This window comes from Vicia villosa, linkage group LG2, assembly GCF_029867415.1.
Source record: "Vicia villosa cultivar HV-30 ecotype Madison, WI linkage group LG2, Vvil1.0, whole genome shotgun sequence".
Classification (NCBI taxonomy): Eukaryota; Viridiplantae; Streptophyta; class Magnoliopsida; order Fabales; family Fabaceae; genus Vicia; species Vicia villosa.
In genome coordinates this window covers 111,634,274-111,661,206 of record NC_081181.1, presented here as the reverse complement: position 1 = coordinate 111,661,206, position 26,933 = coordinate 111,634,274, and positions in this window count along the sequence as shown.

Genomic DNA, 26,933 nt, shown 5'->3' with positions numbered 1-26,933 from the left:
CGCATGGGGGGAAGCGTAGGATCTGGTAGTGCTTCAAACCAAGGAATTGATAAAAAATACATTTTGCCTTCAGCTAGACTTGAACTCAGGTTTTGGGGATAACCTGGCAAAACCTTGAACCACCTGCGCTACACTATTATGTTGACATATATACCACTCCAAATAAATAAATAATCCACAATGTATTAAATGGAAAATTCAAATACGAAGTCAAACGTGGGCCCCTCTTCGCTTCGCGTGTAGCCAATGGACTGCGGAGAGAGATGAGTGAATCGCTGACCAACCAATCATACCGTCCCACGCGTGGTCAAACTTTCCCACCTACTATTCATCATCTTCCCCATGTGAATAGCTACGAATTAGCTTCAGTACCAGCCACGGTTCAGCTGCGACTTCTCGTAGCAATTTCCTGAAATATCAAAACTCATATAAAAGCGTTAAACATAATAAGGAAAGAGCCCAGATCCACTAAAAAGGGTCCTCTGAATTCAATGGTGCCTTCGTCTTTCCCTAAAACGCACGGTAAGAGCTAATACGAGGAGATAGCAAGCTTGTGCCCTAACAATGGCACTTCACTATTCCTGCGCTAAAACTCACCACTACCGGTTCAAAACAATCTTAAACAATATGATTAGCAAGTATACATGCATAGAATCAATTTAAATGCCTTAGATTAAGAACCTGAGATTCATGAATGTCATGAACACATGAGAGCCATGGGGGACGCTCCAGACCCTTCTGAGTTCGTACAAGGATTGGAGATGGTTCCTGGGATTTTAAAGAACGTGAAGGAGTGCTGGGAATCCCTTGAGAACGGCTGCAAGTTTTCTTTTTCAATTGCCCTAGTTTCTTTGTATTTTGAAAACTTAGAGAAACCCTAGCCCTTCTTTGTATTTTTTCGTCCCCCCCTTGGTTCTGAATTCTTTTTACAATATATATGAGTCTTTTAGGGTTACTATTGGGCTTGGCCCTTAGGTTTTTGGCAAGATCCATTCCTTTAAAAAAACATATCCAACCTTCTATTTTTGCTTAGCACCTCTCCCTAGGCATATTGCATGAATTTTGTGGACTTCATGGAGTTATTTGGGCTTTCAAATGATTAGAAGTAAACTCCTATAATTTACTTCACTATTTTATGATTTTATTTAATTTATTTTAGCATTTTAAATGAGTAAAATCCAAATAAATCAAATAAATATCATAAACATGTGGGAATAATCTTATGGAATTTTCTTTATGTGTCAATCATGTTTGGAGTCCAAGACTTGGGCCCATTGACTTTAAATCCCAAGATTGGTCCATTAGGTTTTCATGCATATCTTAAAAATTGCTCAAATTCCACCATGCGTATCTCTCTCAATTTGAATCGTATGAATGCATTCTAGGACTTTTTAGAAAGCTCAGAGAGTCCTCTAAATGACCTCTTTGGTTTCATCTCAATTGAATTCTCCATGCTCAAGTTATGAGCTTTGACCTAAAAGATGCTTTTCGTTGACTTTTTGGAGGATCAGTTGACTGTGGATCTTGGGATTGTTTGAGCAAAGCTTTGGAATTGAATCTTGAACTTTGGATCATTGTAAATGGAATATGGAAGGCAAATTTTGGGGTATGACAGCTGCCCCTGTTCAATCTTCTTGAACCTGAAGAGGTAGAAGATGATTGGACACTGAAATGCCCTGAAATTTGCTTGCGTAGGGAAAGAGTTCTGTGGGAGATGGACTTATGGATGCCATCTATTTGCCTGGAAGGGTACTTGTCTAAAGCGTATGCTTTTCAGACCTGGATCATTTGATTGTATCTGAGGAGAGAGGAAGTAATGTCTTGCATAAGACCACCTGAAGAGGTTCCTGAATAGGGTATATCAAAGGATGATGCAAAGAAGCTTAGGCTTTGAACAAAGCTTAGGAAGAATGTCTTGGAGAAGACTAACCACGGAGTTCTTTAAAAGCATTAGGTATGTCTTAGAATAGATTGGATAAACATTTTAAGAAGGCTACCTAGAAAGGCATGATATGTCTTAAATAAGACTCACCTAGAAAGGCTCCTAAAAAGATATGAAACGTCTTGATCAGGACTTCCTAGACAGGTTATGGTACGTCTTAAACAAGACTAACCTAGAAAGGTTCTCGGGAATGATACGATGCGCCTTAAATAAGACTATAAGGTTAACTTGGATATGTCTCAAACAAGACTGACCTATAGAGGCTCCTGGAGAGGATAAGGAGGGATTGGATACATGTCTTTAAGAAGATTACCTAGAAAGGAATGATATGTCCTAAACAAGACTGACCTAGAACAGTTTTTTTGGAAATGGTGTGATACGTCTTACACAAGACTCACCTGGAAAGGCTTTTAGATAGGATACGGGATATCTTAAACAAGACTTACCTAGAGAGGTTCCTATAAAGGGAACGATACATTTTAAACAAAACTATCTAGAAAGATTCCTATAAAGGGAACGATACGTTTTAAACAAAACTATCTAGAAAGATTCCTATAAAGGGAGCGATACGTTTTAAACAAAACTATCTAGAAAGATTCCTATAAAGGGAACGATACGTTTTAAACAAAACTATCTAGAAAGATTCCTATAAAGGATATGGCATGTTTTAAACAAAACTACCTATAAAGGTTCCTATAAAGGGCATGATATGTTTTAAACAAAACTACCTAGAAAGGTTCCTATAAAGGGTGCGATACGTTTTAAACAAAACTATTTAGAAAGATTCCTATAAAGGGAGCGATACGTTTTAAACAAAACTATCTAGAAAGATTCCTATAAAGGGAACGATACGTTTTCAACAAAACTATCTAGAAAGATTCCTATAAAGGATATGGCATGTTTTAAACAAAACTACCTATAAAGGTTCCTATAAAGGGCATGATATGTTTTAAACAAAACTACCTAGAGAGGTTCCTATAAAGGGTGCGATATGTTTTAAACAAAACTACCTAGAAAGGTTCCTATAAAGGACATGGGGCGTCTTAGACAAGACTACCTAGAAAAGATAGGATACATCTTAAACAAGATTGCCTAGAAAGGTTAGGATACGTCTTAAACAAGACTGCTTGGGAAGTTTAGGATAATTGTCTTGGACAAGACTACCTGGAGAGGTGAGAAATTCTTAGATTGCTTCTGGATTGCCTTTGAAGAAAGACTCGGAATGAGGTATTAGAATTGTATCTGTTAAGATTGAATCGTTGATACGATCGTATTTGCACTGTAATCGGATGATAACATCCTTTTGATTATGAAGTGACCTGAAAAGGCAGCGTTAGTTTTATGCAATGGCATGATGCATGTGTCATGTAATGAGATTCTCAAAATAAATGAGAATTATGCATGTATGCCGATCCCACACTGCGGGACGTAAATAGTACAGGCGTGGGAAGATCAATTACGCAACAATGCTCCTTGTGTGATACTAGTGTGACTTCCCGAATATCATAAATTTGGAGACGTGCCCCTTAATCTGAAGGAGGGACCTTTAGAGGGAACTCGAGTTTCACCATGTCTTGCATTGCCCCAGTGTTTGAATTCTTGAAAGATATGCCTCTAGTCAATAGGGTCCTTGATTGTATGCCCCTGTTTTAGGAAAACCCTCTGAACGTGATTTCCCCATTCCAGGGTCTTTATCAGGAATGATCGTCTTTGATTAGACCAATTTCAAGGTCTCCTTGATGCTAAGTGTTGATTTGACTGCAAAGCAGATGCTTTTCAGAATGAGTTGTGACGGACAGTGATTTGTTGAGTACTCAGAATGAGATGATGTCTTTTTTATAAGATTACCTGAAGAGGTCCTTGGGAAAAAAGAGAAATTGTCTTAAATAAGACTGTGCTTTAAACAAAGCTCAAAGGGATATGTTTGTGCAGAGGGTCAAAAATATTCCTATAGAGGATGGAGATTGTTTTAAGGAATGTGGGGTTTTAAACAAAACTTAGGAAAGACATCTTGAAGAAGATCACTCTAGAAAGGATGGTGAATTGTCTTAGAGAAGACTCTGTACTTTAAACAAAGTTTGACAAGGTTCTTGAAAGCGTAAGAGAAGTTTGAATATGTCTTAAAAGACTAACTGGAAAAGGTTACGAGATGTCTTACAGAAGACTACCTAGAAAAGGTTCTTGGAAAGGAATATGTCTTAGAGAAGACTGTCTGCAAGGGTTTGAAAATAGAAAGGATAAGAAGGTGGGTCTTTAAAAGACTGTCTGAAAAAGGCTCCTGGAAAGGGTAAAAAGTATTTGAACATGTCTTAGAGAAGACTATATGGACAGATTGAGAAATATCCTAAAAAGGTTCCTAGAAAGGATGTGAGAGTGGTATTGACCCCATCTGATACTGAGTGATCTTTGCAACGTGCCCCCAGGTAATGGACTTGCCCCATGGGCTATTCAGTGTCCTTGAGAGATTCTAATGGATCTTGATTAGATTACCCCATGTAAATGGGATAATGACGAGTTATGTCGTGTGTACACATTAGCCATCCCAGTCATGCGTAAGGGATGTTTCTTCTTTTGACGAGATTTTAAAGCTACTTCGTCAGTCAGTAGGATTTTTTAGCCATTAGCCATGCCCCATGCAACTTCTCCCTGATGTTTAAACATCTGAATCCACATAGACAAGTGTACTTTGTAATGAAATTCATAAGATGCGAATGCATATGTCTGTCTCGAAAGTTTAAAAACATTTTTTGAGTAAAACGAAGTTTTTTTTTTGTAAGAAAGTGATATCAACTCAAAAGTTATAGTAGACCTTAAGGAGTCGGGATACCTTTGGTAACAGCATGCTTTCGAACTAACCATGCTTCAGTTAGGACTTTTAAGGGTTGTAACGTGGCCTGGTTCACGGTTTTAAGAAACAAGGATAGTGGCTCAAAGTTTATTTGTACCCATCCCCATCTTCGTGATGTTCTCCAGTCCTATGCTCAGTTGACTATGCGTTTAGGCTCCAAAAGACTTTGGGAATTATGACATTGGCATTTATGATGGTTCAAAAACCAAAGGTTTATCTGCAAAGGCAGTCATTCTCCTTTTTTGTAATTTTTCCTTTTGTCGAAGGTACATAGTAACCTTTTTTCGACTTTGTTATCCCCAACTTTTGCCTGAACTGTTTGTTTTAAAACTGCAGTCAGCGGGATGCCCCAATGTTGCCTAAGTCTCCTTAATAGGTTTTGACTCAGCAGGCTTTTGCATTGCTTTCTCTTTTTTCTTTGCGGATATTGACTGTCGGACTTAATGATGACGGGGAACCATCGGCGATTATGTTCAAAGGAACAACTTGGAATAATTAAGTTAACTGAGCAACTACCCTACCCCAGGTTATGTATGAAGGGTTTTATTTTATATGAAGGAAAACTCCTACTTCTTTAGGCTCAAAAGGGGTTGACAAGGGATTAACATCCTTATATCTCCATTATTTAGGAATTGAAACAATGCCTGTACATCGTCAACACGGTCTGTTCGAAAGCGTAGTGTATGAAATTATGGTATCGTTTTCGTCATTCTCCCTCTAAAGGTGTACGACTTTTAACGAGAGTTGAATATCACAAATGAGAAAACCGAGTAAAAACACAGTTTTAAATATAGTGAGAACACTAGGAATAAATCAAGACAAACGTAAGCAATGCATTAATGATTATTATGAAGTACATAGTATATGTCGTAAGACAAATGTTTAAACAAACGGAAAGAAATTGCGAATGAAAAACAAAACTAATGATCTAAAAAATCCTTCTTCTAGCCACCTATGGTATTAGACTTGTGAGGATCTTCGAACTCAATGAGCCCTTCTTCAATCAAATCTTGGATCTTGTGCTTCAATGGCCCACAATCCTCTGTATCATGACCAGGACTATCTGAATGATAAGCGCACCTGGCATGATGCTTGTACCCAGGAGCGGGGTTAGCTGGAGCTGAGTATGGAGGTAGCAGAGTTACCAAGTTCTGACTGAGCAGACGTTGCAAAGCTTGAGACAGTGGCATGTACAACGGGGTGAATGATCGTTTTGGCTTGGACCTCCAGGTGCGCTGGCCACCCTGTTGCTTTTGCTGATCCATTGATCTCTTCTGCTGAAATCTTGTTGGATAATATGGTCGGGATATTAGGTTATCCTTCCCAATGGTCCCTTGTTCTGGAGATAGAAGAGGAATCTTCTCTTAATGTCATGAAAATGATGTGTATGCCATGCATGATATGTATGATATCTTTTTTTTTTTGAATAAAATATGATGCAGGAATGCCCCTGATGTATGATGAATGGAAAAAGAAATAATAAAAAAAATGATCAACACATATATATACATATAGCACATAATCACATAAGTTCATAGGTTCGACGTAGCGGCTATTGGGAGCCAACCTTTTTATAGGGGGGATTCTAGAAGGTCTCATGGGGTCGTTCGTAGCCTCCGAGACTTTTTGTCTCTTCGGATTTTAGAACAACTCATTTTATCCATGAGGTTCGAATTTTTGGGGTAGGTTCTCGGAGAGATCAGCCAAGTATCCAGTCCTGCCCTCAACAAAGTCAAGCCTCGTTTTGGACATTTCCGAATACTCAACCCACTCCGAGTGGAGTTATCAATGAGACTCGTAGGCGATTCATGTCCCCTATTGATCTCAAAGTTAACTCCCACACTTAGGGTTTTAACATTACATAATATGTCAGCAGTGCATATAAAAATATGACAATTAGGCAATTAAATATAAATATATTAACATAAACAATTAAATATAAACATATTATAAACAATTAAATATTTTTTTAGATAAAAAACAAATAAACAAATTTTTTAAAAAAAATAAAAAAATAATTACAAACCCTAAAAAAGGCGAATTAGCCAAACCCTAAAAAGTTGTCAAACCTAAACCCTGCCAAAACCTAAAACCTATAGGAGCATAGTATTCACCATTTAAGTTGTCCCCAGCAGAGTCGCCAGCTGTAGCAACCTGCCCTAAAAATTAATGTTTAGAGTCGCCACCTATTCTACCAAGGCGAATAGGAAACCTACGCAGTTAAGAGATCAGGGTAAGATACTATATTCAGGTCGAGGGAAGGTGTTAGGCACCCTCAACCCTTTCCTAAAGGCTAACATTCAAAGATAAAGATTTATGGCTAGGTTTATAAAGAAAGGTGACAGAGAGTAATTAAAAGTTAAAGGCTAATTATTTGAACATGATTAGAGTTTGGAAGAGGGGGACTCGCCTTGTTGCCAAGTGCCTACGTATCTCCTTAGGGAGAATCAGAGTCAACGTAGTTCGGGGAAGGGTTGTACGCCTTTAAGATTTGAAATTGGATTGAACGTGAGTTTAAAGGCTTTTTGAGTGGCCTATCGTAGTTTTAAATGAGGATGAAAATCCGTAGTTTGATTTGAAGTGTTTTGAATGTTTTAGATTTGGGCGTACAACCCTGGTTTTAATTTGTTACTGTTAGTTGCAATAATCAATAGGTTTGATTACCATGGCTAACGGATTAAAGGGAGGATTGCTAACCACTATAATCGATAGATTCGATTATCACGAATAGCAAATATGCGTATTTTAATTATCGTTACTCCTCATAATCGATAGATTCGATTACAAATAATAACGAATTTGATAAAGGGAAAATGCTAATCATCATAACCAATAAGATGGTTACAACCTTTTAGCAAAATAAAAATGCATTTTGATTATAATTGATTAAATTTATTAGATTATTAACCATCGCGACCGATTGTTTCAGTCGAAACGAATAATAAATTGAACCTAATATCTTGGCTTAGTGGCCAATGGGGTTGGGCAAACCCTAATATCTTATATCACCGTTCTAAGGTTTTTGTGATAATAATTAACAGTTAAAATTTGATAAAAATAATTAAATCGAATAATCGGGAAGATAATCAAGAAAATTCTAAATAATTATATTTTTTATCCTAATTTATATTACTATTAATTTAATTTCAAACCAAGTTATATACATACAAAAATATTGAATTTAATTATATGATCATACACATAACATGATAAAAATAAAAGAATAATAAAACCTGGGCATGTTATCCCGTGCGGTTGCTTATGGATGGTGCGTGGTACTCCTACGCTTCCAGCAACGTTAGATCAAACAGGCAGGCAATCTGATGGTTGGCAGATGAGGTACATCGTAAGGGCTCGCATGGGGGGAAGCGTAGGATCTGGTAGTGCTTCAAACCAAGGAATTGATAAAAAATACATTTTGCCTTCAGCTAGACTTGAACTCAGGTTTTGGGGATAACCTGGCAAAACCTTGAACCACCTGCGCTACACTATTATGTTGACATAAATACCACTCCAAATAAATAAATAATCCACAATGTATTAAATGGAAAATTCAAATACGAAGTCAAACGTGGGCCCCTCTTTGCTTCGCGTGTAGCCAATGGAATGCGGAGAGAGATGAGTGAATCGCTGACCAACCAATCATACCGTCCCACGCGTGGTCAAACTTTCCCACCTACTATTCATCATCTTCCCCATGTGAATAGCTACGAATTAGCTTCAGTACCAGCTGTCATACCCCAATTTTTGACCCTAAGATCATACCTCATTTGCATATAAATCATCAATCAAGAGTTTCATCTTAAAGCTCTGCTCTCGGTGTTATGCTCACTTCATCTGTAAGGGAATCATCGAGCACCAATGTTTTTCTTGTATATGTTTTACTAACCAAAATACCAAAAATATTGCCTTGTGCTTTTGTATGTTTGTGTTTTGTAGGTACCAAGTCAAAGTATCCATCAAAAGGAGCATTTTTCAACAATTTCACTGTGCAAATCGATTTGCATAAGGTGTAAATCGATTTACACAACTGTTTTTGCACCAGATTTGCTTCTGCCATCAGTGCAAATCGATTTGCATAAGACAGCAATCGATTTGCATAACTGTTTTTGCCCCAGATTTTGCCTTTTTCAGCTATGTAAATAGATTTGCATAAAGTGTAAATCGATTGCACCAGTGCGAATTTGAAAAAATGAAGGCAAATTTCAGATTTTGAAAGTGTTGACATCAATTGCAAGCATGGGAAGCATGACATAGCTCTTGTATTTGATTATCTACATCACTTAATCATAAACCCTCATGTGATTGCATCAAGACCATTGGATCTCATTTTTGGCTCCAAATCCTTTTCCCAAGCCTAATTCTATTTTCCAATCCTAACTCCAAGCCACAAAAATTCCCAAGCCTAGCTCCTATAAATTGAGGCATTCCCCTCTTCATTTTTCAAGCTTTGATAGCCAAGAAACTTATTGCAAATTCTCTCCTCACCTCTTCCAAACCCATCACTCAAAGCTCTTTTTCTTCCACACAAATTAGTGAGTCACATCTTGAACCTCACTAATTTAGAGCTAAACCTCAACATAAACACTACTTTTCTTCATCAATTGTGAGAGATCAAGGCTTGTGGTTGTGTGTTCTTGAAGAAGATTCAAAGTTTGTGAAAGATTTGGTAAAATTCTAGATCCAATCCATAATTCAAGATGTGATCCATTGTTGTTTATGCTTGATGCACCTTTGGTGCTATATTGATGAGATTTGCTTGCTTAATTGATACATTTTCGTGCACAAATTGATCCAAGATCACAAGGTGTTTGGTTTTATGTTTAAACAAGTTTTCTTCTCTTTATTTGCTGTTTTTTTTGAAAACTGTGTTGTGCAAATCGATTTACATCTTGTGCAAATCGATTTACACAACTGAAAACTGCGCAGATTTTGAAAACAGAGTTATGCAAATCGATTTACACTCTGTGCAAATCGATTTACACTGGGCAGAATGCTGATTTTTGTGGTTTTTTGACTTGTTTTTGGTTCTAACTCATCTTCTACTCCATTCTTTTGATATTTTCTTTGAATCACAAGTTAGAGGCCTAATTTCTCTCTAATTTCAATGGACTTAGGGCGTTGATAGGATGAGAATCCAAATCCGCAATATTATGTGATTGAAATTATGGATGAAAGGAGCTTTTAATGTGGTTCCATCTTTTACTTCTCTTTATTTTGATCGATGAAAGTCTTAATACCTTGAGAATTCTTATGGATTCTTGGTGAAGACTAGATCACTCACCTATTTTCTTTTCGTGCGGTATTGCTTTCGGAAGGCGATCTACATATCGTTCTTCTCGCATGCATTAGCACATAAAGTTTTGACCGGCCTCGTTGTAGGGTGATTTCTACATAAATCACTTGGCGATCTGCTTAACATAGCGCAATATTTCGTGTCCCGAATAAAAAAGATCAAATATGGAAGAGAATTGTATGCGGTTGATTTAAGACTTGTGGAGGTTTTTATCGTGTAGTCGCTATGATTTTATCAAGCTTCTGATAAGCCCCATTGACTTTAAATCCGAGTACATCATTCACTCACCATTGATCTCCTACTAACTTTGATAACATACTTGACAAGCTTCAAGATGGTTATCTTTAACATTTGACAACTAACTTTAATTTCCGCACCTTTACTATATCGTTCTTTATATTACCGCTCTTTATATTACCGCTCTTTATATTTCTCGCTTTATTGCTTTACTTTATCATTTCATCATATTTACTTTCCGTCATTTTTCTTTTGTCCACTTGGACCATACTCTATTTTTCTTGCTAAAACACTAATAAATAACCAAAATCTAAAAAATACATAAGGCTCTCTTTGGACTATCAGTTACTATCCCTAGCAATTTGGAGATTCGGACTTATGGACCTAGTACCTTTGGGCTCATTCTATTACTATCCTGTGATTGTTCTGTCTGTCTGGCATTGTTCTGTTGTATGTTTATGTGTGCAGGTATTTCCTTGAAAGCCCTTGATGGTTAATTCCAAGGCATTGAGATAAGGATTTTACCCAAAAACAGCCGTTACTCTGCCCAATTTTTGTCAGAATCTTAATGTGCTTAATGAAAAATGGTGCTAAGACAATAAGTTCATCTGGATCCCCAAGTGTTAATGTGTTGGTATTGATAAATCCAAAGGATGGGAAAACTACCTTGGCTCTTAATGTCAAGTGTTGGCTTCTTATTCGGTTAGACCGTTTCTTTCCTTAGCTTTTATTTTATGCATTAGGTTAGCCTCTTCATCTCCTCCCATTCTTAAATTTTCAAAATCTTCTCTCTTTTTCCAAAACATTCTTATGTTTGCAAACCTTTTCAAAACTTTTTCTTAAAAATATCTTTCGCCCTTAGTGGCTTTTCTTCAAAAGTTTAGACACCGTTAATTGTCGAAACGAGTGGTTATACCCCACGATTTTGAAATTGATTGATAATAACGAGATCTTTTCCGCGTGAGAGAGCTAGTGGCATACTCGTTGATTTTATCCGAGTTGGAGCCCTTCTTTCATTTGCGATGCAAAGAACTTGTTTGTTCTCATGCTCAAGATCAATGGCTGAGTATTTCTCTCTAACGACAACAAAGTGTTTATTCGTTTTAAAAACGTTTTTCCCAAAAGCGGAACTACATTAGCTCTGACTTCTCCATTGCACCGAGGAGGTATGTAGGCCCAAGGCTTAACGCTTTGCCGAGCTTATTTTGAAAATAAAACAAACCATTTTTTAGCACACATACACAGATTTTCAAAAAGGTTCCCGTGGAGTACCACGGATATGAGGGGTGCTTTAAACCTTCCCCTCATATAATCAACACCCGAACCTGAGTTCTCTTCCTTGTTTTAAAAACAAAACTTTGGGTTTTTCGTTCTTTTCCCATTTCCTTTGAAAAAATAAAGCGCGGTGGCGATTTCAAAACGGAATATTGATTCGAGTCAATCCCATGGCTTCGATATCAGATTTTCCCCGCTACAGAAAAATTGGCGACTTCACTGGGGATCCAGTTTTAAGTGTGTTAAGCCTATTTTTGTTTATCTGTGTGTTTTTATCTGTATATATTATTGTGTGCTTATTTTGTTTATTTTCTTTTTTTTTCTTTTTGGTGCTCGATGGTTCCTCTGTGATGAGATAAAGTTCTAACCCGAACTTTTGTGAGTAACTTGAGATAGGAGGTGGTAAGACCAATAGTCGCATGTCAGGAGCAATCCTTAGCATGAGCGTCATATGGTGGAACCCCAATCAGTGGAGGCCTCATGGAAGGTAGTAGATGTTGTTACGAATCATCGTGATAATGCTATTACTTTCAATAGTGAGTGTCCGTAGAAGCTGAATGGCCTAGAACCTTTTTTAACCAATCTAAGCCTTTTTAGGATGTAGTGCAGAAACAAGATCAAGTACCAATTTGAACTTGTTGTCATGCGATACTACGCTCAGACGAGGTCTTTTTAGGCATATTATTGGCGCCCATGAGCAATTGTGCATGCCGGTAGTATCCGATAGAAGATTGAAAACTCTGGGAACCTTTGTAGAACCCGTTCGGCAGGTACAAAATTCCCTAGTACATACCTTTGTGGGTGGTTCTTAACCTTGACTCCATGCTCGTGACGTCGAACCTTTGAACCCTGTTTGTGTGACCGTGTGTGATCTTGATTGTGATTGATGCATAAACCATGCATCCATGCATTCATTTGATTTCCAAGGAACTCATAGGTCTTTCTTTGTAAACATCATAAGTTTCATCAAACTCAATGGATCTTGGGTGTCGATGGGGTGAAAACTCTAATCCACCAAAATGGATGATTGATCTTGATGATAACTTCATCAAAGTTTTGATCCAATATAGGATTTACCTCCTTCATGTTTTGATGTTTACAAAGTAATAACTTGAATTCTTTGAAAATCAAATAAAATAAAAAAACAGCCATTGCATCATTTGCATGCATACATCCAGGTTGTCCAGAAAACTTATCCTTGTTTGTCTCCATCTTCAGAGTTTGTCTGTCTACTGTCAAGCTGATTCCTCGACACATTGAACTAGAAGCATGTATCTGAAAAGTATGGAAGAACTTCAACAAGACCAAGAGTTTCTAAGAGCAGAGGTCAGCGAGTTGAAAATTCAGATGAATCAAATTATGGAAATCCTGCAAGTCTTGTTGAAGAAAGAATGCAACATTCCTCCGATTTTCCTAAAGCCAAGTGTTTCAGACAAGATAGCTCATCTTTGTTGCTGATTAGTCACTAGGCCTTGTTTCTGTACTGTTTGTATTTCCTTTATTGTGCTGTTTACTTTTAGACTTTGCTTGTTTCTGAATGGTGATTTTAATGAAATGAGCATTGCATATTTTGAACTCATTCACATATACTATGTCTATGCTTTCTTTTACAAAACTTTTTCTTCCATTTGCTTTCTCTATCAAACTTGTGTTTTATGCAAAGATTGGAGGGAGGATGATGACAACGAAATACCCAAGTTGTTGAACTGTATGCTTTCGAATAAAACTTTGCTGATGATGTACAGGCATTGTTTCAATTCCCAAACACTGGAGAAATAAGGAAGTTAATCCCTTGTCAACCCCTCTGAGCCTTCGAAGTAGGAGTTTCTTTCTGTATGAAAAAACCCGCATTTTTAACCTGGGGCAGGGTAGTTCTCAGTTAATTTGGCTGTGCATTCTATTTTAAGAGAATCATTCAATACACCTTTCAACAAGTGCTTCAATCGCAAGCTTTCCTCCGCATACATCAAAGAAATGTTGGAGATGTCAATTAAAAGCCAATGATGGTTCATCAATCATTAAGCAAGGCAGTCACTATCAAAAAAAAAAAAAAAAAAAAAAAAAAAAAAAAAAAAAAAAAAAAAAAAAAAAAAAAAAAAAAAGTATCAAAAAATGTATACAAAGAAAAGCCTGCTAAGTCAAAACCAAAAATGATGACTTAGGCAAAAATAAGGGCATCCCGCTGACTGTAAGATCAAAAATAAACAGTTCAGGCAAAAGTTAGGGATATATAAAAAGAAAAGATGAAAAAAAGAGAAGTCAATAAATTCCTCAAACAACAAAATGTGTGTCTACCAAAAGGAAGAAGTGACTGCAATCTCAAAAGTTCTCTTTACTTGTGAACTATCATCATTATCAAAGGTGCAAATCCAAAAGTCTCTTGGAACCTGAATGCATAAGTTGAATTAACTGAGTTTTAGGACTGGAGATCATCACGAAGGGGGTGGGAACAATCAAATTTTGAGCCTTATATCCTTTGTTTCTTAAACCATGAACCTGGCCACGTTACAACCTTTAAAAGACCTAATTGAAGCAAGGTTTATTTTGAAAGCATACTACAACAAGGTTGCGTAAGCTGACTCCCATGAGATTTGCCAATCATTTGCTTTGATATCATATCTTTGCTTTATCTTTCACTTTGAATGTCTTAACCTTTATGTTTTGACCAGTGATTCCACTTTGCTTTTACATCAATAACATCATTCATTCCAATAATGACTTTGATTTCAAAAATATGCTTTGAGCATTGCATTAAAATTACCATTCTTGAATGAACATTTTATTTGCAAGTAAGCACTCATCTTTCAGGAAGTTCAAACAGTCGAGAAACTTGATCAGTGATCCTATCAGGGGCACGTTATTTCAAGATCCTGTTGTTCAGATGTTCAGTCAAGATTTGTTGATCAGAATATCCTTTCAAGACTTATACTGGGGCAAGCCATCCCAACATGCATTTAAAGAATTGAAGCCATGATCAGTTCATCCCCAATACAGTTCAACTGAAGCCATGATCAGTTAACTTACAACAATCACTCAATCAGGGGCAATCTTCTTCAGCAATCCCTAAGCAGTTTTATCAGCCCTTCTCAAAGGATCATCGTTTTAATACAGTTACCGGTGTAATAGAAGTGTGTTTAAGCATCTTCTTCCCAAGCAGAATTGGCAGAGTTCCCGTGTTGAGGAATCGAGTTCCTATCGTGCCTCACAAAAGAGTCTCCCTCAGTTGTAACAAACAATTGCATTGCATTGATCATTCATCATGCATAGAAAAATTCAACATCATGCATTGAAACAAATTTCATACTCATTTGCATTTTTCGAGGTTTTGTTGCTATCAACATCTTCACCTTGAGATCAAAGTCCAACTTACTTGGCGCCTATCCAAAACAGATGCTTGTTTGTCTTGTCTGTCTAGTGTTGTTCCTAGATGTATCTTTTCTTCTTTCAGTGTCATTCCTGAAAGATTTCAATCATGTTTTATCTTGGTTCCCTTCAAACATGTTTTATCTTGATTGCCTCTAATCATGCTTTATCCTGATCACTTTCGACCGTGTTTTATCTTGGTTCCCTTCAATCATGTTTTATCTTGATTGTCTCCAATCATGCTTTATCTTGATCGCTTCCAACCGTGTTTTATCTTGGTTGCCTTCAATCATGTTTTACCTTGATTGTCATTTGATGTTATCCAATCATGTTTTACCTTGATTATCCCTTAATGACATCCAATCATGTTTTACCTTGATGGACCTGTGATGATTATCTAATCATGTTTTACCTTGATTGTCCGTTGATGATTATCCAATCATGTTTTACCTTGATTATCCTTTGACGATATCCAATCACGTTTTACCTTGATTGTAAGTTGGTGTTGCCCAATCACGTTTTACCTTGATTGTAAGTTGGTGTTGCCCAATCATGTTTTACCTTGATTGTCATTCGATGTTGCCCAATCAAGTCTTACCTTGATTGTCATTTGGTGTTGTCCAATCATGTTTTACCTTGATATTCAATTGATGTAGCCACATTCATGTAGGCCTCAAATATTCTCTTCTCGAAGTTCAATCATGTTTTATCTTGAAAGCTTCTGTCGACTGTCTCTTTCTCCTGTGGAATCCAAGTTTTATCCCTGGATGACACATACCTTTTCCCCAGTGGAATCCTTTCTTATCTCCCCAGTGGTGTTATACTTCCCTCTATTCTATAATCATACTTGATGCATCCATTAGCATCGCATCATACCTTAGGTTCAAAAATTGTGTGTTTTATATTTAAGTCTCTTCAATTACGTCGAGCTGAGGATTTTAACCCTCACATCTCCGGATAGAAGAAACTTAAATAGGGGCATCTGTCATACCCCAATTTTTGACCCTAAGATCATACCTCATTTGCATATAAATCATCAATCAAGAGTTTCATCTTAAAGCTCTGCTCTCGGTGTTATGCTCACTTCATCTGTAAGGGAATCATCGAGCACCAATGTTTTTCTTGTATATGTTTTACTAACCAAAATACCAAAAATATTGCCTTGTGCTTTTGTATGTTTGTGTTTTGTAGGTACCAAGTCAAAGTATCCATCAAAAGGAGCATTTTTCAACAATTTCACTGTGCAAATCGATTTGCATAAGGTGTAAATCGATTTACACAACTGTTTTTGCACCAGATTTGCTTCTGCCATCAGTGCAAATCGATTTGCATAAGACAGCAATCGATTTGCATAACTGTTTTTGCCCCAGATTTTGCCTTTTTCAGCTATGTAAATAGATTTGCATAAAGTGTAAATCGATTGCACCAGTGCGAATTTGAAAAAATGAAGGCAAATTTCAGATTTTGAAAGTGTTGACATCAATTGCAAGCATGGGAAGCATGACATAGCTCTTGTATTTGATTATCTACATCACTTAATCATAAACCCTCATGTGATTGCATCAAGACCATTGGATCTCATTTTTGGCTCCAAATCCTTTTCCCAAGCCTAATTCTATTTTCCAATCCTAACTCCAAGCCACAAAAATTCCCAAGCCTAGCTCCTATAAATTGAGGCATTCCCCTCTTCATTTTTCAAGCTTTGATAGCCAAGAAACTTATTGCAAATTCTCTCCTCACCTCTTCCAAACCCATCACTCAAAGCTCTTTTTCTTCCACACAAATTAGTGAGTCACATCTTGAACCTCACTAATTTAGAGCTAAACCTCAACATAAACACTACTTTTCTTCATCAATTGTGAGAGATCAAGGCTTGTGGTTGTGTGTTCTTGAAGAAGATTCAAAGTTTGTGAAAGATTTGGTAAAATTCTAGATCCAATCCATAATTCAAGATGTGATCCATTGTTGTTTATGCTTGATGCACCTTTGGTGCTATATTGATGAGATTTGCTTGCTTAATTGATACATTTTCGTGCACAAATTGATCCAAGATCACAAGGTGTTTGGTTTTATGTTTAAACAAGTTTTCTTCTCTTTATTTGCTGTTTTTTTTGAAAACTGTGTTGTGCAAATCGATTTACATCTTGTGCAAATCGATTTACACAACTGAAAACTGCGCAGATTTTGAAAACAGAGTTATGCAAATCGATTTACACTCTGTGCAAATCGATTTACACTGGGCAGAATGCTGATTTTTGTGGTTTTTTGACTTGTTTTTGGTTCTAACTCATCTTCTACTCCATTCTTTTGATATTTTCTTTGAATCACAAGTTAGAGGCCTAATTTCTCTCTAATTTCAATGGACTTAGGGCGTTGATAGGATGAGAATCCAAATCCGCAATATTATGTGATTGAAATTATGGATGAAAGGAGCTTTTAATGTGGTTCCATCTTTTACTTCTCTTTATTTTGATCGATGAAAGTCTTAATACCTTGAGAATTCTTATGGATTCTTGGTGAAGACTAGATCACTCACCTATTTTCTTTTCGTGCGGTATTGCTTTCGGAAGGCGATCTACATATCGTTCTTCTCGCATGCATTAGCACATAAAGTTTTGACCGGCCTCGTTGTAGGGTGATTTCTACATAAATCACTTGGCGATCTGCTTAACATAGCGCAATATTTCGTGTCCCGAATAAAAAAGATCAAATATGGAAGAGAATTGTATGCGGTTGATTTAAGACTTGTGGAGGTTTTTATCGTGTAGTCGCTATGATTTTATCAAGCTTCTGATAAGCCCCATTGACTTTAAATCCGAGTACATCATTCACTCACCATTGATCTCCTACTAACTTTGATAACATACTTGACAAGCTTCAAGATGGTTATCTTTAACATTTGACAACTAACTTTAATTTCCGCACCTTTACTATATCGTTCTTTATATTACCGCTCTTTATATTACCGCTCTTTATATTTCTCGCTTTATTGCTTTACTTTATCATTTCATCATATTTACTTTCCGTCATTTTTCTTTTGTCCACTTGGACCATACTCTATTTTTCTTGCTAAAACACTAATAAATAACCAAAATCTAAAAAATACATAAGGCTCTCTTTGGACTATCAGTTACTATCCCTAGCAATTTGGAGATTCGGACTTATGGACCTAGTACCTTTGGGCTCATTCTATTACTATCCTGTGATTGTTCTGTCTGTCTGGCATTGTTCTGTTGTATGTTTATGTGTGCAGGTATTTCCTTGAAAGCCCTTGATGGTTAATTCCAAGGCATTGAGATAAGGATTTTACCCAAAAACAGCCGTTACTCTGCCCAATTTTTGTCAGAATCTTAATGTGCTTAATGAAAAATGGTGCTAAGACAATAAGTTCATCTGGATCCCCAAGTGTTAATGTGTTGGTATTGATAAATCCAAAGGATGGGAAAACTACCTTGGCTCTTAATGTCAAGTGTTGGCTTCTTATTCGGTTAGACCGTTTCTTTCCTTAGCTTTTATTTTATGCATTAGGTTAGCCTCTTCATCTCCTCCCATTCTTAAATTTTCAAAATCTTCTCTCTTTTTCCAAAACATTCTTATGTTTGCAAACCTTTTCAAAACTTTTTCTTAAAAATATCTTTCGCCCTTAGTGGCTTTTCTTCAAAAGTTTAGACACCGTTAATTGTCGAAACGAGTGGTTATACCCCACGATTTTGAAATTGATTGATAATAACGAGATCTTTTCCGCGTGAGAGAGCTAGTGGCATACTCGTTGATTTTATCCGAGTTGGAGCCCTTCTTTCATTTGCGATGCAAAGAACTTGTTTGTTCTCATGCTCAAGATCAATGGCTGAGTATTTCTCTCTAACGACAACAAAGTGTTTATTCGTTTTAAAAACGTTTTTCCCAAAAGCGGAACTACATTAGCTCTGACTTCTCCATTGCACCGAGGAGGTATGTAGGCCCAAGGCTTAACGCTTTGCCGAGCTTATTTTGAAAATAAAACAAACCATTTTTTAGCACACATACACAGATTTTCAAAAAGGTTCCCGTGGAGTACCACGGATATGAGGGGTGCTTTAAACCTTCCCCTCATATAATCAACACCCGAACCTGAGTTCTCTTCCTTGTTTTAAAAACAAAACTTTGGGTTTTTCGTTCTTTTCCCATTTCCTTTGAAAAAATAAAGCGCGGTGGCGATTTCAAAACGGAATATTGATTCGAGTCAATCCCATGGCTTCGATATCAGATTTTCCCCGCTACACCAGCCACGGTTCAGCTGCGACTTCTCGTAGCAATTTCCTGAAATATCAAAACTCATATAAAAGCGTTAAACATAATAAGGAAAGAGCCCAGATCCACTAAAAAGGGTCCTCTGAATTCAATGGTGCCTTCGTCTTTCCCTAAAACGCACGGTAAGAGCTAATACGAGGAGATAGCAAGCTTGTGCCCTAACAATGGCACTTCACTATTCCTGCGCTAAAACTCACCACTACCGGTTCAAAACAATCTTAAACAATATGATTAGCAAGTATACATGCATAGAATCAATTTAAATGCCTTAGATTAAGAACCTGAGATTCATGAATGTCATGAACACATGAGAGCCATGGGGGACGCTCCAGACCCTTCTGAGTTCGTACAAGGATTGGAGATGGTTCCTGGGATTTTAAAGAACGTGAAGGAGTGCTGGGAATCCCTTGAGAACGGCTGCAAGTTTTCTTTTTCAATTGCCCTAGTTTCTTTGTATTTTGAAAACTTAGAGAAACCCTAGCCCTTCTTTGTATTTTTTCGTCCCCCCCTTGGTTCTGAATTCTTTTTACAATATATATGAGTCTTTTAGGGTTACTATTGGGCTTGGCCCTTAGGTTTTTGGCAAGATCCATTCCTTTAAAAAAAACATATCCAACCTTCTATTTTTGCTTAGCACATCTCCCTAGGCATATTGCATGAATTTTGTGGACTTCATGGAGTTATTTGGGCTTTCAAATGATTAGAAGTAAACTCCTATAATTTACTTCACTATTTTATGATTTTATTTAATTTATTTTAGCATTTTAAATGAATAAAATCCAAATAAATCAAATAAATATCATAAACATGTGGGAATAATCTTATGGACTTTTCTTTATGTGTCAATCATGTTTGGAGTCCAAGACTTGGGCCCATTGACTTTAAATCCCAAGATTGGTCCATTAGGTTTTCATGCATATCTTAAAAATTGCTCAAATTCCACCATGCGTATCTCTCTCAATTTGAATCGTATGAATGCATTCTAGGACTTTTTAGAAAGCTCAGAGAGTCCTCTAAATGACCTCTTTGGTTTCATCTCAATTGAATTCTCCATGCTCAAGTTATGAGCTTTGACCTAAAAGATGCTTTTCGTTGACTTTTTGGAGGATGAGTTGACTGTGGATCTTGGGATTGTTTGAGCAAAGCTTTGGAATTGAATCTTGAACTTTGGATCATTGTAAATGGAATATGGAAGGCAAATTTTGGGGTATGACAGCTGCCCCTGTTCAATCTTCTTGAACCTGAAGAGGTAGAAGATGATTGGACACTGAAATGCCCTGAAATTTGCTTGCGTAGGGAAAGAGTTCTGTGGGAGATGGACTTATGGATGCCATCTATTTGCCTGGAAGGGTACTTGTCTAAAGCGTATGCTTTTCAGACCTCGATCTTTTGATTGTATCTGAGGAGAGAGGAAGTAATGTCTTGCATAAGACCACCTGAAGAGGTTCCTGAATAGGGTATATCAAAGGATGATGCAAAGAAGCTTAGGCTTTGAACAAAGCTTAGGAAGAATGTCTTGGAGAAGACTAACCACGGAGTTCTTTAAAAGCATTAGGTATGTCTTAGAATAGATTGGATAAACATTTTAAGAAGGCTACCTAGAAAGGCATGATATGTCTTAAATAAGACTCACCTAGAAAGGCTCCTAAAAAGATATGAAACGTCTTGATCAGGACTTCCTAGACAGGTTATGGTACGTCTTAAACAAGACTAACCTAGAAAGGTTCTTGGGAATGATACGATGCGCCTTAAATAAGACTATAAGGTTAACTTGGATATGTCTCAAACAAGACTGACCTATAGAGGCTCCTGGAGAGGATAAGGAGGGATTGGATACATGTCTTTAAGAAGATTACCTAGAAAGGAATGATATGTCCTAAACAAGACTGACCTAGAACAGTTTTTTTGGAAATGGTGTGATACGTCTTACACAAGACTCACCTGAAAAGGCTTTTAGATAGGATACGGGATATCTTAAACAAGACTTACCTAGAGAGGTTCCTATAAAGGGAACGATACGTTTCCAACCTTCTATTTTTGCTTAGCACCTCTCCCTAGGCATATTGCATGAATTTTGTGGACTTCATGGAGTTATTTGGGCTTTCAAATGATTAGAAGTAAACTCCTATAATTTACTTCACTATTTTATGATTTTATTTAATTTATTTTAGCATTTTAAATGAATAAAATCCAAATAAATCAAATAAATATCATAAACATGTGGGAATAATCTTATGGACTTTTCTTTATGTGTCAATCATGTTTGGAGTCCAAGACTTGGGCCCATTGACTTTAAATTCCAAGATTGGTCCATTAGGTTTTCATGCATATCTTAAAAATTGCTCAAATTCCACCATGCGTATCTCTCTCAATTTGAATCGTATGAATGCATTCTAGGACTTTTTAGAAAGCTCAGAGAGTCCTCTAAATGATCTCTTTGGTTTCATCTCAATTGAATTCTCCATGCTCAAGTTATGAGCTTTGACCTAAAAGATGCTTTTCGTTGACTTTTTGGAGGATCAGTTGACTGTGGATCTTGGGATTGTTTGAGCAAAGCTTTGGAATTGAATCTTGAACTTTGGATCATTGTAAATGGAATATGGAAGGCAAATTTTGGGGTATGACAGATAGTTTGGAACATGATCTCAATATCTCAAATGCATCATATTAACCTATTTCATTTGCTCAAGACATCTTCAATGACACAATTGATTGATAATGAAAGATTTGGATCAACAGATAAAAAGTCAACTGTCCTGACAAAGTCAGCTTTGGTTTTTTGGTCAACTTTGGATTTCAAAGTTTCTCATTATCAAAACATTTCAAATTACTCATCTTGATCATCAAAAGTTAAGAAAATAAGATTACTTGCAAAAGAAATAACTTTCAAAAAATTGGAAAATTTTCTAAGTTATGAAAAAGTATGTTCAAATGCACAACTTTGCACACCCATAACTTCTTCCTCAAGCAACCAATTTTTGTGTCTTAAAGCTCAAATTGATGATCTCATGGAATACTCCAACTTTGTCCATTAGAAATTTCCTTAAAAAATGCATGGATTAAGAGATATAAAGCCTTAAAGATCATGATTCAAAGTTGTAAAAGTTTCAACATTTATAAATAGAGACCATCTCAAATCATAAAATTCACCAATTCACTAGCCATCAATAGCCTAAACACTTCTCAATCCTTCATAGTTCATAAGTTGCAACATTGTTCCAAATTTTGAGTTCAAGAGCCATTCCTTCGAATTCTCCAACCCTTGCAACTTCTGAGCAAACTAGCCATTCCAACAACTTATATACATCATTTAGAGGTTGATCATCACCTCCATCCACCCCAAAACACCCTTAACTCAGAATCACCAAGAAAACTCCATTAGTGCATATTTTGAACTTCAAGAAGCCAACTTTAAATCCACTCGGGTGTTTTCCAAATTACCACTTCAAACACTTCATATACATCATATAGAAGTTGTCCAAGCCCTTAAAGAACCTCTGTAACATCTCTATCATCATCCTCCATTTTCAAATTAGAGTTCTGCACATCGATTTGGCTAGGAAGATTTAGTGACTTTCAGAGCAATCTAGGGGTTGGAACACACTCAGGGAGGTCCAAGGAAGCTTTAAGGATCATCACATTGCAAATGGGAGTGCTCATACGAAATCTGGTTCTTCACTTCAAGAGGTAAGTTTTCGAACTTGTGATATACTCATACAAGCATCATTAGCATATTGTGTCTGAAGAGGAATGCATACTTTATAATGCTAAAGCTATCTGGATCCTTAATTTTGATTAAAACCCCTTATGTTTGAAGATAGATGAAATCAGTAGCTTAGAGATTTGTTTGAGAATGATTAAAATTCGTCCTTGTTTTTTATTATTGATACAAATGAACTGTACCACTGAATTCGTGATGAAATTCTGAAGAGATTAGCATTTTACATTTTTTTAATTTGGTGAAGAATTGAAGGAATAGGAATTTTGGCCATGGAAGGTATCTTGAGGTTGAAGATGAAGTTGGTTTGAATTTTCAGAACTTAGTTTATTATATATTTAGTTGAAGCTATTATATATTTGAATTGGCATTGTGCCCAAGTGGTAACACGCTAGTTTTGTGAAGCATTGGGTATGGGGTTCGAATCCCCCATACCCAGACCTTTTGGTTTTATTTTTTTAACTTATCATTTCAATTTGAAAACAAATAAAATAAACCACACGCGTTTACTATTACCATTGGCCATTGGGCCTAGTGGTAAACCTTTTCACTTGCAATCCAAAGGGCGTGGGTTTAAGTTCCTTTGGCTACAAAACCAAATTTTTATCACTTGTTTTCTTAATTTTTTATCAAACTTCACATATTTTTTTAACCAATCAAAACATCTCATTTTGAGATGATTTTTTACACACTCTTCATTTATCATGTCTATTTTATGAATATGTGAAAAAATTCCAAAAAAATATTTATTATTTGAATCATTTTTCATTTAATCAAAACAAGTCATTTTTAAGGACTTTAAAAAACTTTTCTTTGATCTTCTTGCCAAAACTTTTGATTAAATCTTCTTTGATTGATCATGGCCCGTCAAATGGGATGCCATGTGTAACGGCCCGAATTTTATTAATTGGCTAATTAAATTAAATAAGAATTTATTTACTTAATTTAGACGAAGTTTGATAATTAATTGGATCGTCAGTGTTATTGAGAAACATGTTCGGATTATTAAGTGAAGTTGGAATTTATTCGGTTAATCGAAGAATTAATAAAGTGGAATATGTAGAGAAATAATATTAAAAATAATATTATTATTGGATTTTTATTTATTTGAGATAAAGTCGGATTTAATTGGATTAATCAGAAAGTAATATTAAGGGTAATAATATTATTTGTTGGAGCATAATTATTTATTTGACTACTCTATTTTATCAATTGGGCCTAATTAGTTAGGAAGTGGAATTATATGGGTTAAGCCCAATATGAATAATATAGTAAGGGTTTGGGAAGAGTAGAGGTATCATAACTTTGGCTCATTTTGGAGAGGAGGAGGAGGAAGAAAAGGGAAGAACAACAAGGGGCAAAAGCTAGGGTTTGAAGCATATTGAAGAGGTAAGGGGGAGAATCCTAATTATTATGAGTTAGTATGATTGGGTCAATGGGTAGATTAACATGATTAGGTTTGGTTTTTGGTTTAATCCATAAAATTGTGTTCCTAAAATTGTGTCGTGTGTTGCTATATGAAACTGGGATTAGGAATAACTCTAGAATTGTGAACTGAATGTGGTATAATGTGAAATACTATGCACTATGGAAATTGGAATTGAAAAGAAAATATTATGGAGTACTGTTCTTAATTGAAAAACGAAAGAATTGAGGAAATGTGGTTCTGCCGAACGACAGCTAGGTATTGGCGAACCGCAGTGTAGTGGACCTCACTTACCATAATACTTTTATTTATGTTTCGGTTCTGTTATGCTTTTGTTTTGGGGTAGGATAAAATATGCTTTTGACATTAAGTCATTAATAATTATTACAGGGAGTCATTAACAAGCATAGTATAAAAATCTAATTCATTAATGGTTCTTAACAAGCATGAGAATCCATGCATTTAACAAGTACTATAGTGTTGGCTTTTATCCTTTGCAAGATTGCAATATGAAGTAACAATACCCTGTTATTATCATTTGTAACATTACTTTGAAGTGAACCATTTACTTTTTTTTTACTATAAGATATCTCAATGATGTAAAACGTTTTATGCTGTGTTGTGTTTTGTTTCTTTCCTGTGTCATACTAGTGTTCTATTAGTTGTTTCATGATTGATACGTTTCTTAAGAATATATAATGGTATATACTATAGAAATGAGACATTAATAGTTCCGTTTGATCGAATAGCCGAATTAAGCGGTATAATTAGTTATCCGAAATTTAATGAAAATTTATATGGTAGCTAAGTTTAATTAGTAGATTAACATGATAATGTTATTTTGTTGAAATGATGATGTTTTACGAACCAACCAAAATTGGATAAATTTGAGTATTTCTTATATTAAATATTGGTTTTGTAATAGAAAATAATAGAGTAAATTAGAACCAATGTAATATAATTATTAATTAGTTGATTTAATTAATAGTTGAATTAATTTCAATGAGTTTAATTGACTGGAATACATTTGGAATTAGATCAATTATTCGGTTTTGTCCGTAAAATACGGTATCTTGAGAATTTAACCGTAATTGTATTGTATTTTTGGCCAAATGCTAATGAATTGATACTTGGTTTAGTAGTATGTTCTTATATATTGTTGACCAATATGAATTAACATGAGATGGTATGATTTATTAGTGTTAATTGTATTTTAGGAACCGTAATTGAATATTGTTTCTATTGTGTGGTTTGGTATCAATGTGTTGTGAATGTTGTGTACAATGTGATATATAATTCATAGAGATGAATTATTGTTGGTATGCGCTAAGTTAAGATTGATGAGATAATCTTAATTGCGTAGTTGGTTGGTAATTGTATATTCATTCATGGCATAGTCGGCTTTATTGTGGAAGCGGTGAAACTGTGGGTTCACATGGTAATAGACGATGATCCTTGAATGGAAATAGACGTAGAATACATTGATCCTTAATTGGAAACATACGTGGTGGCTTTGATCTTGTCCGGATCGGAAGCGTGACTTAGATTCTAGATATTGAATCGGAAAGCGGTGAAACGTTGGGTTCACATTGCGGTACCACATGCATAGCGTCACATATCTTGCATTGAGTCACATTAGAATTATGCGATAATTGAATATGTGAAGTTGATGTAGTTGTGATATGTGTATAAGCTTGATAATCGAAATGAGTGTTGTTTGAATACATATTTGATTAAATGTGTGAATATGTGATAATTATGGTTGTGTGCGTAATTGAGAATATAATAATGGAATTGAAATATTATACTCTTTATACTTGTTGTATACTTGATAACATGTGAAATATAGATCGATTATTATTATCTACATGGTTATACATAGTGTGATTAATTACTTGAATTGTTGATTTAACCATTGTATCTTATTATACTTCCTTCATAATGATTCGTATTCTCACCTTTCTGTTTTAATGTTGCCCTCGTTTGGCGACATGCAGGTTCTATCGTTAGTAGCTCGTGCATGATCTAACCGGAGTTTTCTTCCGTGTTTGTTGAAGATTAGGTAGTGAGTCGATGCTCTGGTCATGTAACACTGGGTAGACTAGTTATTTGAACTCATGTTTCTATTTGGTTATGTATTATGTTTATGACTTGAGAACTTGTTATTTGGCTACTTGTTGTTTGAGAGGCTTTCAAGCCAAATATTCTGAATTATGTTTTAATTTATGTTGATATGATTATTAAGAATTGATCATGGTATGGGACATGGATCATTTTATGAAACACATGAATATTTAGTAGTTTCCGCTGTGAATGCATATTCTGGATAAAATATGATTAATTGAGAAGTGTTATTTGAAATGACCAAGTGTATCATATACTATAAGTAAATGCTGTCGGTTTTTAAAGGCTTTTAGTTTTGAAAACATCGATGTGACGCCCTTTTATTATATGCATGCTTATTCTCTGATTATATGCTTATTTATTTTGGGGTATAAAAGGGGTGTTACACCATGCTCCATGTGGACACTATCACTT